General features: G+C 34.2%; 1 long non-coding RNA gene and 1 other non-coding gene across 2 annotated transcripts in view; one reads left to right on the top strand and one right to left on the bottom strand.

Moving 5' to 3' along the window:
* LOC117038127 (uncharacterized) overlaps positions 1-14,954 on the bottom strand; it is a 37,864-nt gene extending 22,910 nt beyond the window's left edge. Inside the window, exon 1 of the long non-coding RNA XR_004425631.1 lies at positions 14,825-14,954. This is a non-coding gene — a long non-coding RNA (uncharacterized LOC117038127). The remainder of the gene's footprint in view (positions 1-14,824) is intronic.
* On the top strand, positions 14,704-14,807 carry LOC117014909 (U6 spliceosomal RNA). The gene has a single exon (XR_004421643.1). It is a non-coding gene; the product is annotated as a U6 spliceosomal RNA (small nuclear RNA).
* Positions 14,955-18,500: the final 3,546 nt, after the last annotated feature.

Consider the following 18,500-nt stretch of genomic DNA (forward strand, 5'->3'; position numbering starts at 1 on the left):
TTACCAATAATGGAAATGTATAAAATTCTGGCATTTGCCTCCTAAAATATTCTTAATTTCACTTTTATAATTTCATGTCCAAGGCAGTAGACAAGTATAAAAATTGTTATTGATTCTTAGATAATTAAATGGAAATATTGCGTGTTAACACTATTTATGGAGTAATATAGGTTGTTTAAATTGTATTAAATTGAATAAATTGTTTGAAACAAATTATATTTAATTGCCTTCGATCTTGAGTGTCTATGATTCCAGGGTTCTGTGATTTTATTTCCGCAAAATAAATTCCATCATTAAAAAATGAACTTCTTAAGATCTGGGAACACTTTTCATTTATCTTAATATTCTCTTTACCTTGCACTTAAATTTTTGTGGAATGAAAAACAGCGAAATGATTATTAATTTCTGAGATTCAAGAAAAATACTCTAAACTTATATAAACATAACATTAGAAAATATGTTTAACAATGTGTTAATATTATTTATCAGGTTACACAGAGAAGTATGAGGATTATGACTGCCATTATTTAATTGCTTGTGAAAACCATTTAAGAAAACACAGTTTCGGGGTCCGTGGGAAGAGTACTGGCCTAGGAGCTGAGAGACTTAGGCCTTCTCATAATCTTACCCATTTAACTTCTTTGGGCCTCTATTTCCTCAAGTGAGTTATGATAGATTGAACCAGAGCTATAGTTGTCAATATTTTTTAATCACAATAGCACTTTTTCAAACAGAAATCTTTTTTGGAACTGACATAGGCAGAACAGGTAACATAATGGCTGAGGTGCTGCTATTGAAATGGGGTGAGGGTTCTCCGCCCTTCCTAGTTCACCCCTCATTTATCCATCTGTCTTTCACCTACCCTAATTACCTGTGGTAGCCCCTTAGGGGGTGAGGGATCTCAAGGAACTCTTATGAACCAAATACTAGCCTCCGTCACTGAATCACTAAAATCCCTTTTAGTGCTAAAATTGTGATTTTTAAGTTCCAATACTAATGTTAGTTTAGGATATATCTCTATAAACATGAGATAGAATATAGCCAATTACTCAGTGTGGCTATTATTTATACTGTTGTTTTCTAATTCACATATTCTCACTCACTACATTTTGACCATTATGAGTGAAATAATAAAGGAGTATATAAGAATAGAGAAAACTGATAAAGCTCAGACCTCTTTAATTAATTCTAGTGACTGTTCAGTAATGACTGAAGATCTCCTCACTTTCACCTTTCAAACAATACTTAACACTGGCCAAGCCAGGTCACCATTCTGGGATGATCTGTTATAATGAAAAGTGGAGTCTGAAATGCTTACCAAGAAAATGAGACACTAAAGCCTTAGAAATAAATAAGTAAAAACTGTGCAATAGTGCCAAGGTCCAAGGTGACAAAAGAGAGGGTCAGAAAGATCATTTAACATTGTGAGACCAGAGGTTGAAATTTAAGAGTAAATTATGAAGTCATAAATGCACCACCCTCAAACACTCCTTATCATTACAGAAATTTAACCATCTCTGTCAAAAATGCATAGTTTAGATGGGATCACATATTCCCCCCCTCAAGTTAAAATGCTGTATTAGAGAGTCAAAAGAAATAAAAATAGATTGCACAAAATACAGCTCATTTCTCCAGAAGGTAAATGTTAAAGGCTGATTTTTTTTTTTTTTTTAGCAAGCGAGGTGACTCCTCTCATTATATATATATATATATATATATATATATATATATATATATATATATATATATATATGCCTTTGCAAAAGGCTTTAATCTCTTCAAGTCCCGATTGAAAATGAAAAATCAGAATTAAAGTAGTAACATCTCACTTCAATAAGGGATGAAGATTTCTGGCTTACTTTGGTACCAGGCTAGCCTGATAAATGCCTCCCCCAGTTCCCTCTAGGTACATGCCCACACACAGTCTGCGATGATGTCCAAATGTAAACACCTGCAATCATTAAAGACATTCCTTCCAAACAATAAGGCTAATGTCAACTGAGGAAAAAGAAAATTAGTAGCCTAATACCTACATGTATTTTTTTCATTCCCTATACTAGCACTCCCACATTTCTCATAGAAGGTAGGAAAACACCTATTTTTCTCTTTCCAGATCAGAAATACAAGGTCCCTAATAGTGATTCTCCACCCTGGTTATACACTAGAAGCCCTTGAAGATGGCCTGAGATAGGTAGAATTTCAAAGATTTCCATCAACCCTCCAATATTCCCTTCTCCTGGTTATTTAATCAAATGCTAATCTATGGCAATGAAAGAATTTTGTTGACAGAATTAAAGTTAGTTACTAATCAACTCATTTTGAATAAAGAAATTATCCTGGATTAGACAGGTACAATGCAATACATGGGCCGTGGAAAGCAGTAAAGAAGAGTATAATAGAAGAGTTAGAGATATGCTGCATAAAAGAAGGCAGGAGAAATGAGGCAGAAGTGGTGATCAGACTTATCTAAAGCATCTGAAAGACTCAACTCACCATTACTGGTTTTGAAGACAAAGAGGGCATTAGCTAAGGAACACAAAAGTCCCCTGGAAGTTGAATATAATCCCAAGCCACAGATAGCAAAGAAAAAAAAAAAAACAAAAAAAAACAAGAAACAAAACAAAAGTAACCCTCAGCTCTACAGCTGCATAGAAATGAATTCTGGCAATGACCTGAATGAGTCCAGAAACCATCTCCCCCAGGCCCTCCAGAAAAGAATGCAGCCCTGCCTACAATTTCATATGTACTTTGTGAACTTGGAGTAGAAAAACTAGCTGAGCCCAATGGTCTTCTGACCTACAAAAGTATGAAATAATAAATCATTGTTGTTGTAAGCCATTAAGTTTGTGATAATTTGTTACAGCAGCAATACAACAGTAAAACATGGCTTTACTCTTTGAAAAACCTAAAAACTTTAATCAGTATCTGTGGAAATAAAGCCAGACACCAATATTTTTCAAAAGTTTCCTAAGTCAGTGCTAATCAAACTTTAATGTGCATAAGAATTCCAGGCATGTTGTAAAAATGTAGATTCTGATTATGAAGTCTTGGGTGATTGATACCTGACTTGAAAGACGCACCAGATGAATGCCGATGCTTCTGGTTGGAAGACCACACCTTGAGAAAGAATGCCCTACATGCTTCTAAATTCACCAGTCTTCTCTCTATTGTGGCTACCACATTTAGAAGTGGCCAGAATACTATTATTTCAGGAACCCCATCATTCTACATCAATTTTAAGACTGCAAATTAGCAAAGTAGAAGTAAAAGCTGGGTGATACAGAAAGTAAAGGCAGAGGGGCCAGAATATACCCTGACATGTGTGGACCCAACAAGCATACCACCAACAGGTAGGATTTTACAAAATTGAACTTTGGCAGGGTAAAAGTAGAAATTCTAATTTTTGAGTTCTTAATTGGTTCATAACACCACAGAAAGAGGCCCTAGGAACAATAGGAAAATCTCACCATTGTGAAGCAGAAAAACAATAGATGAAGAGTGGTTAGCTTCTCTTGAGTACCAGCTGAAGACCTGAGAAACGGGTTCAATAGGCAGGCAGCTAACGAATAGGAAGAGCCACAGGAAATCCAAATAACTTATCTTAGCAACTGATTTTCGATAGATATTTCCTCGTTTCCTTTAACAAAAAAAAAGTGGTGGGGGGTGGGGCTAGGAACCTGAAGAAAATTTAGACTGACATTTTGCATTGTCCCCAGGATACAAGAAGACATAGCATCTATTAAAATAAGGAGGAGGAGGAGGAAGAGGAGAAAATTCGGAAGAAGAAATGATACAGAAAAAAATTATGTGAAAAAAATAGGGTAACTTTTGAGGGGAATAGTATGGAAAGGACCATGAAGAGAGTTTTTGGAGGCTGGTGATGTCCTGAATCTTGAACTTAGGCCTGTTACACAGGTGTATGTACAATGTAAAAACTCATCAAAATGTGCTTTTGATACATGTGCTTTTCTGTACATTATTTTAGTTCAGTAACAAAATTTAAAGGTACAGAAATGATTAATGAATAGTAGAAAGAAAAGGCAATAGGGATAGATGAAGTCTCCATGTGGAAATGCAGAATTGCAATGAAACTAAAATTATAATAGCAGACGTAATACCTGAAATGCAACATTGAATAGAAACACTCAGAAATATAACGAGTTATGTAAATAATTTGTAGAGCTCTCAAAACTGTAAAAGCACATGAAAACTTTATAAAAAATTATCAGAGGAAAGATGACATTAATAATGGAGAATAAAAGTGTAACTGAGAATCTTAGGTTCTCTCAGGGAAGAAATTCAAAAATTGAGGCATAAGTAGAAAGAATAATCCAGAGCTGAAAATACACTTGTTTTTGACATTTTAACAGAGCTACCTGTTAAATTTCCAAGAGAAATTTATGAAAAAATTATTTAAGATACATTCAAAACCAAAAAAATAAATACAATAATACAATCTAAACTCATGCAAGCATTTAAGAGAAAAAAAATTAATATGATGAGGATAGGAACGTTTTTCTATAATCTTTCCCACTATGTGGGAAAGAAAAAAACCTGGCATATATTAGTCACTGAATATTTGTTGAAAAATGAATACAAAAGAGAACAATATTTCAACACTGTTTATCACAAAGAAAGAAAACTTTAAATTTCTTCTCAGAAAAAAGAAATGCAGAAGAAAAAAAAATGTATGTACTCATGTTTAAGGGGGGAAAACATCTCTTGGAAAGGAATTTCATATGCAGTTAAACTTCTTTTCATAGGTAAAGATAATAGACACACAATTTCATATATGGACTCAGAAAGTAGATTATTTATCAACCCTTCTGAAAAGAAAAAAAAATCGAAGGTGTATTTTAGCTTCCTAAAGATTATCAACGTAAGAATTCATGATTATGGGTATGTATAAAAAGGCAATGATGAGCATTCAAATATTTTAAATATAGAACTAAATCTAATTAAAGTTTTAATATAAACTGCTAAAATAAATATCAATGGATTTCTTAAAATAAAAATCAGTGATATAAGAGTGGTGTTTTACCAATAATTATCTGAGTTCTAATTATATAAACAGATAATAAAAAGTGAAGCAAGGGAATCATGGTAGAGGAATGAGAGAGACTAAGAAAGCATTAAAGTGGAATAAATTCCTCATTTTAACTATGGAATATTTTTCAATGTATCATTTAATCCTTGAGTTTGATTATCATAGGAATATACAATATTTGTAATACTCAAAGGTGACTTCTATTAGAATTACAAAACATAGAGCTAGCTTACAGTTGAAATCACAGAATAAAGTAAAAGTGTACCAAATATAATCTATACAATAAAATAAAATAAAATAAAATGAAGAAATATATAGCATTTGAAAAGATGAGCAAATTAAGACCAAAATATCAGATATAATAATAATTATGAGTAGGTTGAACCACCCCCATAAAAGACAGAACTTGTCACAGTGGGTAAGAGCAAAATCAAACCATATGTGCCTCTTCAAAAATAATGAATAAGAATTAATGTGAGAAAAGAGAAGAAAGTGTAAGATATTTATCAACAAAACACATACAAAAAGAAAATGGAGAGGGATATTAATTCATAAAACATACAATTTGAGGCAAAAAATCATTAAATTTGAAAACAATTATTAATTAAAAGAAGTAACAATGAATATTTTAACATAAATAAAATAGCAAATTTCATAATTTAGAAACTCTAGAACATGTTGACAAGAAACACTTGTACAAAACATTAAGTTAGAAATAAAGTAAAATAAACTTTGATTAACTTTTCACACTACAGATTAAACTCTGGCCCATGAGGAATATATGATTCCTTGTGACCTGGTTCCTAGAGCAAACCTCTCACTTCTGGCTGATGGATCACCTGGAAACATGTTATTGCTGCCACACCAGGCTTTGACATTCTAGCAGCTAGAAATCTTCCTCATGCATATTAACTTGAGGCAAGGCTAATTTGCTTTTAACTACTAGATACTCATTCCAGGCCTGGCTTACCATTTATAGTTAATATCACTTTCCTCAGACAAGTGTCAGTCAGGCCTTTTCTTCCCAATGGCCTGTGCACTGAACTTCTGCTATGTATCTAGCCTGAGACACCTGTGTTATGATCAAGGTACAAGAGGCAGGCGTTGTATACAGGCCAACCTCATTCTATTGTACTTCACTTTATTGTGCTTTGAAGGTATTGCATTTTTTACAAATTTAAGGTCTGTGACACCCCGGAGTTGAGCAAGTCTGTTGGTGCCATTTTCCAACAACATTTATTCATTTCCTGTCTCTGTGTCACATTTTGGTAATTCTTGCAATATTTAAAAAAACTTTCCATTATTATTGTATTTGTTATAGTGATCTGTGATCAGTGTTCTTTAATGTTACTATTGTAATTGTTTTGAAGCACCATGAACAATATCCACATAAGAAAGCAAAGTCAATTTATAAATATTGTGTGTGTTTTGATTGCTCCACCAACGGGTCATTCCCCCATTTCTCTCTTTCTCCTTGGGCCTTCTATTCCCTGAGACACAAGAATATTAAAACTAGGCCAATTAATAACCTTACAATGGCCTCTAAGTGTTCAAGTGAAAGGAGAAGTCACACATCTACCACTTTAAATCAAAAGCTAGAAATAATTAAGCTTAGTGATGAAGGGATGTCAGAAGCCAAGATAAGCTGAAAGCTAGGCCTCTTGCACCAAAGGATTAGCCAAGTTGTGAATACAAGAAACAGTTCTTGAAGAAAATTTAAAGTGCTACTCCAGTGAACACAAATGATAAAAAAGTGAAACAGCCTTATTACTGAGCTGATATGGAGAAAGTTTTAGTGGTCTGGATAGAAGCTCAGATCAGCCACAACATTCAACCAAAGCCTAATCCAGAGCAAGGCCCTAACTCTCTTTAATTCTATGAAAGCCTGAGAATTGTGAGGAAGCTACAGAAAAAATGTCTGAAGTTAGCAGAGGTTGGTTCATGAAGTTTAAGAAAAGAAACCATATTCATAGTATAAAAATGCAAGGAGAAGCAGAACACATGCTGATATAGAAGCTGCAGCAATTTATATAGAAGATCAAACTAAGATAATAAATGAAGATGGTTACGCTATTGACAATATATTTTCAATGTTGAAGAAACATCCTTATATTGGAAGAAGATGCCATCTAGGACTTTCATAGCTGGAAAGTCACTGCCTGGCTTCAAAGGATAGGTTGACTCTCTTTAGGGGCTAATGCAGTTGGGGACTTGAAGTCAAAACCAATGCTTATTTACCATTCTGAAAATCTTAGGGCCCTTAAGAATTATGCCAAATCTATTCTGTGTTTATAAATGGATATAACAAAGCCTGGGTGATAGCATATTTGTTTATAATATGGTTTTCTGAATAGTTTAAGCCTATTGTTGAGATCTATGTTCAGAAAAAAAAAGATGTCTCTCAAAATCTTCCTGCTCATTGACAATGCACCTGACCATCCAAGACCTCTGATGGAGATGGTACAATGAGATGAATGTTGTTTTCATACCTGCTAAGGTAACATCCATTCTGCAGCCCATGGGTCAAAGAGTAATTTCAATTTTAAAGTATTATTAATTAAAAAACACATTTCGTTAGGCTCTAGCTGCCATAGACAGTGAATCCTCTGATGAATCTGGAAAAGTAAATTGAAAACATTTTGGAAAAAATTCACCATTCTAGAGGACATTAAGAGCATTCATGATTCATGGGAAGAGATTGAAATATCAACATTAACGGGAGTTTGGAAGAAGGTGATTCCAACCATCATGGATGACTTTGTGAAGTTCAAGACTTCAGTAAAGAAAATAACTGCAGTTGTAGTGGAAACAGAAAGAGAACTAGAATTAGAAGTGCTGCATGAAAATGTGGCTGAATTGCTGAAATCTCATGATAAAACTTTAATGGATAAGGAGTTGCTTCTTATGGATACACAAAGAAAGTGGTTTCTTGAAATGAAATCTACTCCTGGTGAAGATGCTGCGAAGATGACAGAAATGACAACAAAGGATTTAGAACATTACATAAACTTAGTTGATAAAGCAATGGCAGGGTTTGAGAGGATTGACTCTAATTTTGAAAGAAGCTCTGTAGGTAAAAGTGCTATCACTCAGTATCGCATGCTACCGAGAAATTGTTCATGGAAGGCAGAGTCAATCCACGCGGCAATCATCATTGTCTTATTTTAAGGAATCAGTACAGCCACCCCAATCTTCAGCAACCACCACCCTGATCAGTCAGCAGCCATCAACATCAAGACAAGACCAGCAAAAAGATTATGACTCACTGAAGGCTCAGGCAATAGCATGTTTTAGTAATAAAGCATTTTTAAATTAAAGTTTGTACATTTTTTAGACATAATATTAATGCACACTTAATAGACCGCAGTACAGTATACACGTAACTTTTATACACACCAGGAAGCCAAAAAATTAATGTGACTTGCTTTACTGAAATATTCATTTTATTGTGATGGAACCAAACCAGCAATAGCTCTGCGATATGCCTATATTTCTCAAAAGTAGCTTTTGAGAGATGGGAAGAGCCAGCACAAAGATTAGTATAAAGAGGTGCAATGGTCCCGAAAAAAGAGTATGATTAACATGAACACTAGAATTGTCAAAAATAAAGGTACTTGTAACATAATCCTGCTTTATATTGAATAAGCCACAACCCCTGCCTTCAAGGAACTTCCAGAAGGGAAGCAAGAACACTTAACCTTATCACTTAAATTTTATAAAGTATTCTTTTGTGCATCATCTCACTTTTGATAATTGTCTTGTCAAGTAGGTCACAGCTATTATTCCCATTTTATAAACAAAGAAACTGAGCCTTGCAATGGATGAATAACTTACTACGATCACATGGCTACGTGGCAGAGTCAGGAACTGGACCCTTTCAATTCTTTGGAAGGAGAGGAAAAAGATACTTTTCCTCTACCATCTTAGGTGCTCAGGCTGCCATAGGAACCTGTAAATCAGACTGACAAAAGACTGATTAATAAGAGAAAAACAAACAGAAGTTTATGAACATGCTCATTGTTCAGGGGAGCACTTAGCAATGAGTAACTCAAAGGGTGGCTAGAACTTGGGTTTACATAGCATCTTAACAAAAGAATAGATTTTTAGAGAAGTGGGAAGACAAAGGAAAAGGACTTTGAACTTCTGGAGATGGCAAATTGCGGGAAGGAAAAATATATTGGGAAACTAATGGTAGATAAAGGCTAGTTTTAGCCAGGTCTGTTATGTAGTTTCTTCTGGTGTTTTGGGGGCTGATAACGTCCCAGAGTTGTCTTTAGTGATTAACTTCCCTCCTTTCTGGTAGGTAGGGGAGGGGAGGCACCTTTACAAATTCATGGCCTGCTTTTAGGCAAATAAAGGGATGGCAGAGAGCTTTTCCTGTATCTGCTTCCTCTCAATTACTTTCAACTCAAAGTCACCCTTATGCCAAAGTGGCATATTTTGCTATCTTTGGCATATGTCATATTCTGCTACCTTTCACTTTCATGCTTTCTCTTAAAAAGTACCACAGGTACACTGGTTGCCTCTTCAGTTCCTCCTGGGAATCAACATTTGCAGGGAATTCATGGGGTTTGCTGCAGACTATTGCTATAGCATTAATAGATCACAGGCTCTTAGTTTTGTGACTGCTCAAGAGATTGACAAGCACAATACCACGAAATAATTTCTTCAGTCTCTTAGAATAAAGGGCCTGAACTTTGACGACCACAAGGGATCCCACAAAGATTTGGCCCAGCTTAGGATCAGTCTGTTGGCCTCTAGAGCAGCAAAACAAATAGTTATGACCTGCCTCTGTTTCAGTTGGAAGGACTAGCTCTGCCTGATTTCTGTCCACTAGCGTGACAGCAATATTAACTTCAGGTTTCATTTCTGTCTCAACCTCTGCCCTCAGTGTGTCAGCAGGAGTCTGGGAATGTGAAGACTGATGCTTGGTACACATTTGGATTCTGAGTAATTCTTAACTTTTTCAAATTAGGAACATCATTAGAAATTTTAAATCATTATACATATTGGGGACTGAGCCACCCAGTGAGTCGGCAGTATTAAAGAATGTGGACATGAATGATCTCTTGGTGATCTGATTCCCAATTAAGATCTGTCAATTCTTTTAAGCACTGACTCATTTGTAACTTTTCAAAAATGGAAAGTGTTTAATTAAGAGTTTGAAGTTCTAGAAAGGAGAGAAAGACTTGAAAGAAATGAGCTCCAGTCATATTTTTTAACCCAAATCAGTGAACTTCCTGTGTAAATCACCTGGGAGAATAACTAGCTGGCTTTAATCTTTCTTCCCAGGTTATTGCTACCCGAATACATCTTAAATAGAGAAGGTTTTTAGTTTTTTTTTTTTTTAAGTTTTCTCTTTTTAGAGCTCTTTAAAATAATAAAGTGGTTCAGCTTTTATATAAAGAGCCAGGGAAACTTTTGAAAGAGAGAAAACATCATTATACTCTTTGTTTTTATCGCTAAGTAAAACACATTGCCTAATGAACAAATATTTTTGATCAAGGGTGCTGAAAGTAGCTGAGTTGGTTAATGAAATGTAGTGTATTTATTTGGAAACTGCAGTGTTAATTATCTGAAAAAAGAAATACTGGTTATTGAACATGATTTCTTCCTCCCAGATATTCAAACTACATGTACATGTACTTGCCATAAAAAATATAGTCTCATGAGAGAAGATGGAGAGATGGGAACAATCCTACTGTTCTTTTAGCGGCCGCTTCCACTGAAATGGACGAGTGATTATATCAGATTTCCTGTGACAAGTCTATGGAGTTGACAAGTCTATGAAGTCAAAATAATTGTGTTAATGTTCTCTTCCCTTTATCCTCCTTCACTGGGCTTAGATCCAGGTGAGAGATGCTCTGTGGCCCATACTTTAGGAAGTCCTGCAAGAGCAATGTACAACAGAAATGGAACAACCTATAGCACTAGGCTCCCAGGTAAGTGCTTCTCTGCATCTCTTCCCTATGGCCCCAAAATAAAAAGCAGTGGGGTCTTAATTCCATGAACGATCGCTATGCTGCAGACACTGGAGACAGACACTGCTTCAGAGTCCTAAGAAGAGTTGAGTGGTGGCAGCATTCAGGTTAAAGGAAAGACAAATTCATCCTTCCTTTCAGAAAACATGAATGCCATAGTCTTGCATAATGAAAAGTCAGTTTCCAAGTAGTGTCAATGTCTATTTCTCAGCCTCTCTTTGTGTTCCAAATCATGTTTCTGAAATTACTGACAAATCACCCTGGTATTTGTAACAGGTATTTGTAACAAAGTGGCTGAAAAAACATTTTGCAATATTAGGCAATTATTGTCATTCTAAATTTGCATATATATATATATATATATATATATATATATACATAGATGAATTGAGATTCTGATTTATTATATTGACAAATAGAATTGCAAATAGTTTTATTTTTATAAAAGTATTTTAAAACACTAAATTTTGTAATTTATTCAATTAAAAAATTTAGGTGTTAAAATTATTTTGACTTGAATTTCTAATACACATTAAATATAATTTATATTTTGATTTTAATTTTAAATAAGACTTTAAATATTTTATTGAAAAGAACTATTTGAAAACATAAGAATACTTTAATTATTTTATCTCTTGTATTTGCTTTAATTTATATTTTTCAGATAATATATTTACATTCTGCATAGTTTGAATAAAATTATACTATTAATATTACTTTCTAATACTTCAGATCAATGTGAACTACTACATCAAATCATGGTTAAAATAGAAAATAACCTTGGGGCTGAGAAAAGAAATACCCTGTAGAGAAAACATTAAAACTCCAAAAAACTAATTTGTTTAACTTTTTCAAAAATGAAAACAATGAAAACTAAAAGACTTCTGGTAAACAAAATGGCATAACGTTTGAGCAGGACATTACAAAATCTTTATTTTTTTTATTTAAACAATTATGAATCAAAGCAATGACAATGAGCAAGGGAATTGCTCTGATCAAATATAAAATTTTAATGGATCACGTGATGTCTTTAATAAATGAAGATTATAATTGCTGATCAAAACATTGGGGATAAAAAATACTCACGTTAAATTCCCAACTTAGAAGCAACAAATGCAATGTAGCCTGCCTAAAAACAAATTACTTTAATGAAATCGGCAAATTGGATATAAAAACAAAACTGGGAGCTTTACTATGTTTATTAAAAAATTATCATCATGTCCTCTGACAGTGGAATCTATTCTAGAAAAATGCAATTTGAATAAAATCATTCCTTATGATTTTCCATTGGATGAGCATTGCAGAAAATTTTAGTTGACGCTACAATTACTTCAAATGAAGAAAAAGACAATAAAAACTGCCCTTTCTATTCTTAGTTCAAAGACAAAGGATTTTGCTATTACTATTATGTGTTTCACAACCAATCTTCCTAGAAGAGTTTTGACCAATGTCACATTTGTGACTGAAAACATTTAGACTGTTGATAACACATGCACTGTGAAACATAAAACATCATTTGCACCCACAAAAATAAACGTGCAGTTACTAGAACTGAAACTATTTGAATCAATAGCAAACAATGGATAATTTTGAATAAAGACTAGTAAATGTGAATACAGAGCACTGGACTGTTGTTTTTGTGGCACATTTACTGTGTGTCCCTATTAGCACAATATTACATAAAATCGCAGAACATTTCTAAATTTTGTAAAAGTCATTTTAAAGGGTGATACTAGAATGGCCAAATATGTAAGACACTTTAAAATATTGTAATAAATGTCACTATTTAGAATCAACTACTTAGCAAACACATATTTGCAAAATAGGGGAAAAAGCCGATTGTTTGTGCTCTGTATTTTTGGTTTACAGTTTGTGGTAATTATCAATAATTTCTTAATCAGGGCTGTACTATTTGACTGAAAGTTTCTCATCCTGAAATTGGGGGATTTTAAGGACAAACCAAACAGTAGTGAAGAATTCTGCTTGTCTGACGCAGCACTTTAGTGGGCTGCGGCCTGCAGTCGAAGCCATGACACAGGAATTGATTTCTGACTCTGTTACATCCACAGTCTGTGAGTCAGCAGGGCTGTTAATGTCAGCATCTGGTTTCTCGTCTATAAAATGTCTACAGTTCCGTCTTTTTCAAATAGCGCTAGGGATTAATGAACAGATACGATATAATATGTTCTTATAAGCTAGTAAGTACTATAGTTCTGAACACAATTCTCATTATGTACATATTTAAAGCCTAATTGTGTCTCCATTTATTACAATTTTTAAAGTTTAATGTGACATTTAGACTATCATTTTTATACATTACTACCTATCTATCATGTATCTGTCTGCCTCTCTGTCTATCCATCTAATCTTTCTCTCTCTCTCTCTCTCTCTCTCTCTCTCTCTCTCTCTCTCTCTCTCTCTCTCTCTCCCCCCTCTCTCTCTCTCTCTCTCTCTCTCCCCCCCCTCTCTCTCTCTCTCTCTCTTTCTCTCTGTCTGTCTGTCTGTCTTTCTATCTATCCACCCATCTATCCTACCATCTTCCCATGAATTGAAACAAAGATGAACTTAGGTTACTTGGGAATACCATGTTTTCCCTTATTAATGCCAGTTTCAGCATCAGGCAACTCACGGGTTTCTCGGTGGAATCATACTGAACATCCAAAAGCAATATAAAAATAGCTATCCTGAGGATGAACAGAAATTCCACACTTCTTTAAAAGGCAGACGAATAATTATGTTCCATATGATCTAATATAAACATTTACATCTGTTAAGCGTATATCTTCCATAAATTCTGGCAGAACCAAATACAATTCACAAACAGATTATTATGTAATTGCCTTATTTTGCAATGCACATTGTGTGCTGTTATTTCAGAAAACATACCAACTAAAATCATATTTACCTTAGATAAATACATCCTGTATATTTTCAATAAAGTGATAGAAGTCACCACAATAATTGGAAAACCACATATGTTTGAGAAAAACGCCAAAGGGGAGAAAATTAATTTTGATTATGGTAGTATGTTTCTTGAGCTGAAACAGAATACTGAATTGCTGGTGGCACTCACATGTCTTCATTACTGCCGTTAGCAAGTCTTTATCTACTTCTGGAGTCTATAAAGGCATAGTGTATCTTATATAATTCCTGAGACAGTGTTATGAAAATGATTCAATAATAAGCAATATTCAGACCTCTATGATGAAGTATGGAGTCCAAATCAGTTCAGAGAAGTGGTTCTCAATCTTTCATTTTTCCTTTCATGTTCTCTTATTTAAATATCTTCCAAGTAAAATTATGACTATCATAATTCTACAGCACATTTCAAACTGAGAGCATTATGTGAATTTACTTATCATCTAATCGTTTTCTATATTCTAGTTCTTTGGAGAGATGGTTTTCACATTGTTTTTATTGAGAGCAATTATAAGGAATACATTTTATGTCCTGACATAGTATACACACCACCCACCCACACAAGAAACACACGCATATACAGAAACAAATTTTTTGAAATAATACATTTCCTTATTATTACAATTTTTACTTGATGTATTTTCTTCTATTCTATAGCTTTATAAAATACTGGTCACTCGATTGAATTGATTTCATGTCTCACCAATGTGCAGCTGGAAAAACTGCCTTATCAGTGGTTTTCAAAATCATATGTAGTGCTCAGTTTTGCAGCAATATATTAAAATTGGAACAAGCAGAAAAGAGTAGCATGACACATGCTCAAGGATGACAAACAAATTTGTGAAGCATTCCATACTTTAAAAACAAAACAACTTACCCCTACAAGTGCATCTGTGCATTTTGTGATCCTCCTCTTTATGTAAAGTTTTTTGTTTTGGGGGTTTTTTCAGCCAGCACATCTACAGCTGGAAATGTTATTTGGTGTTGTGCGTTTTGTGAAGTCTCAGTAGAAGGTTCTGTGTGTTAATGCCTCCTTAGAACCCTTGCCCTTGTGTTAAGGGGGGCATTTTTCAAATAGGTTTGTTTTGCATCTCGTGTTGGATCCCTGTGAACATACTGGAGTGTTTGGTTTTTGTTTTTTTTTAAAGCTGTTTGCACTGAGATTGACAGCCCAGGGAGTTTTTTGAAAACATGGGCTGAAACTGCCCTTTGAAAACAAATCTGGACAAACGTGTGTCAGAAGCTGTTCGGGGGATGTGGTTGTCCTTTCACCTCCTCTCTCCCTCTTTGCGTTAACAAAAATAAAAGCAAAAGCAACTACAAAAAAATAAGTAAGTAAGTAAATAAATAAATAAATAAATAAATAAGTAAATAACTTGGAGAGCTGTCCATTGATGGTTGAATGGATAAGCAAAATGTGGCATACAAAAGCAATGGAATATTATTCAACCATTAACAGGAAGGAAATTTTGACACATGCTACATGAATGAATCTTGAAAACATTATGCTAAATTGAATAAGCCACTCACAAGAGGACAAATACTGTATGATTTTACTTGTATTAGATAACTAGAGTAGTCCATTTATAGAGACAGAAAACAGAATGGTGATTGCCAAGGGCTGGGGAAGGAGAAATAAAGAGTTATTGCTTACTATATCGAGAGTTTCAGTTTTGCACGATGAAAAGAGTTCTGGAGATGGATGGTGGTACTGCTTGCACAAAAACTGAATAGACTCATGCCACAAAAATTTACACTTAAAAATGGTTAAGATGATAAATTTTATGATATGTGTATTTTGCTATAGTTTCATTTTTTTTTAATTACTTGAAGAAACACGGATTGCATTGGCATATTTCAGATTTACTGAATCAGGGATAGGGACCCTGAACCTGGGGATTTTTAAGAGCTACCCCAGTGAATCTGATGCAAAGTGGTTTGGAAACCACTGCTTTAGAATATAACAATAACTTTTTTTCCAACGCCCAAATTCTGTAGCCATTTCTCTGAGAGAAACAAAAAGTATGGGGTAAGATCCTGCAGAAGCCTAACTTTGAACTTGATCATGAATTTAAAAAGAAAAACACTGATTAAGAATTTTTCAAGTGAGACACTAGTTATGGGTGTGGGTATTAAATAAAGAGAAAGAAACTTTTCCAGAAGAGACAAAAGATAATATTAAAACACACAAGGCCTACTGCTGGTTCTTCTATTTCTTTGTAGTCGTATTCAGGGTCTTCTCTCTATTGAAAAAAGCTAGTGTTTAGTCTGTTTAGACTGGTTGCTATAACAAAAATAACAGAGATTGAGTTGCTTATAAACAACAGATCTTCATGTGTTCTATCAAACTCCTTAAAAACAAACAAACAAACATTTATTTCCCACAGTTCTGAAGACTGGGAAGTCCAAGATCATGGAGCTAGTAGATTCAATATCTGGTGAGAGCCTGCTTCCCAGACTGAATATTTCCTCTGTAATCTCATATGGTAGACGGGGTGAGGAGCTCTCTAGGAGACTCTTTTATAAGGGCACTAATTCCATTCAGGAGGGCTCTGCCCTCATGACCTAATCACCTTCCAAACCTCACACCCCAATAGGATTTGATGTATGAATTTTAAGGGGACATAAGAATTCAGACCATAACAGCTATCTCTTTTTGCCTTTTATATACCAAGTCCTTTACATACATCAATTTAGCCAAATTGTAACTTCCCAATTAGATTTCACATTTTTACTTTAAAGATGGGGAAATGGAGGCTTAGAGATGTTAATACCTTGCCCAATGTTATCAGCTCATACTTGGTGAAAACCATATCTACCCAGCTCCAAACCTTTTGTCATTTCAATACTGCCCTGCAACTCTACATGATTTCATTACATTCTTCCTCAGCACAATGCAGTAGACCTCATTACTCTCATTTTAAACATAAGAAAAAAACCTCAGGGAGATGAATTTATGAAGGTTACACAGGAAGCCTTCCACGTTTTGAATTGATTTCCATCCATAAAATAAAGCTATTTTAACTCTGAGAAATATATTGAAGAAACCAAATAAAATTGAATGTCATTAAACTAATGCAAGAATGAGTAAAATCTTGATTAATAAGAAAAGTTCCAGGCACCAATGGTTAATTGAAGGTTAACCAGAGGCTTCTTTTTCGTTTAACCTTTAATGCTAAATATTCTTTCAAAAATATTAGGTTGGTGCAAAAGTAATTGCGGTTTAAAAGGGTAAAAATAATGGCAAAAACCGCAATTACTTTTGCACCAACCTAATAGATTGAGCCATCTCCTGGTTTATGCAAATTTAGGTTAATGAACACAATTAAATCTTTCTCTGAGGTTTTCTTTTCTTTCTTTTTTTTTCTTTTGCAACTTCTGTATATCCTTGCAGATGTAGATCATACAGGAAATCGACTTGAATTTTTATAGAAGACGTGAAAGAAATTAAAAGTGGCTCTTTTGACCAGGTCTCTAACAGGATCTTATATGGTCTCTTCCTTTAAAATAAAGTACCAAAACAGTCCCAGGTCTAGGTTTTTGTTTGTTTGTTTTTCTTTGTTTGATTCAAGGTTGGTCTGGAAAAGACAATTATACAATTGAACAGTACTTTATGTCCTCTCTCCTCCAAATGGGATAATAGGCTGAAAAACTATTAATATATTTCTGCTCACATAGGGTATTCCCTTATAGCAAGGAAAAGGTACATTTATGACACTGTAGATTGTTCAGAGATAATAAAATCTCCAAACTTCCTCATTAATCAGAAAAAACATAAAGGCACAGATTTCTCGTAGGAAATCAGTAAAATCCCCACTCTGAACATTTGATCTCAATTTCCCTTTGCCCAGCCTGAGACACATAAAATTTCCCTTTAGGCACCATCCATCACCTTCACTATTTTCATTGACAGACATTTGTTGAAACAAAGAATAAGACTTGGGAAAGAGTTAAGTCATAATCAGAGAGATCCCAGAAGCAGCTACTGCAAGTGCTTTGGGTGTCTTTATTGGCTAGTCAACACCATAGCCTTAGCAGATTAACAAAATAATATAAGAAATAGATTTCATTGTTGAAATTAGTGATTTTAAAAATAGAAACTAAAAATCCTTTGGAAACATTTACTCTGTCACAAGACTACAGTTTAAGAATCTAAACTGACATTTACTTTTAAGAATGGCACCCTACATTTGATTGCTACAGAGGCCTCTATCTAAACACTAAAATGGAGTGTTGGCCACCCAAGTCTAACTAGATAGTCAGCTGAATCCTATTGCTATAATATTGCATTTATCTTGAGTGAAACTTTCATCCTAGGTACGGTCTTGTCACCCTAAGATAAATGAATGAATGACTGAATGAATGAATGAATAAATAAATAAATAAATAAATAAATAAATAAATAAATAAATAACAAAGCTGAGACTGGATAGAGCTTATAAAACTATTTTCTGTACGCTTGCTATTAAATTAGTATATTTGCAGAAGAATTTCATTTTTACTCAGCTTTCTTTTTTCAGAAAAATGGTATAAGAGCAGTATCTAACCCTCTT

The sequence above is a fragment of the Rhinolophus ferrumequinum genome, chromosome 2 (assembly GCF_004115265.2).
Source record: "Rhinolophus ferrumequinum isolate MPI-CBG mRhiFer1 chromosome 2, mRhiFer1_v1.p, whole genome shotgun sequence".
NCBI lineage: Eukaryota > Metazoa > Chordata > Mammalia > Chiroptera > Rhinolophidae > Rhinolophus > Rhinolophus ferrumequinum.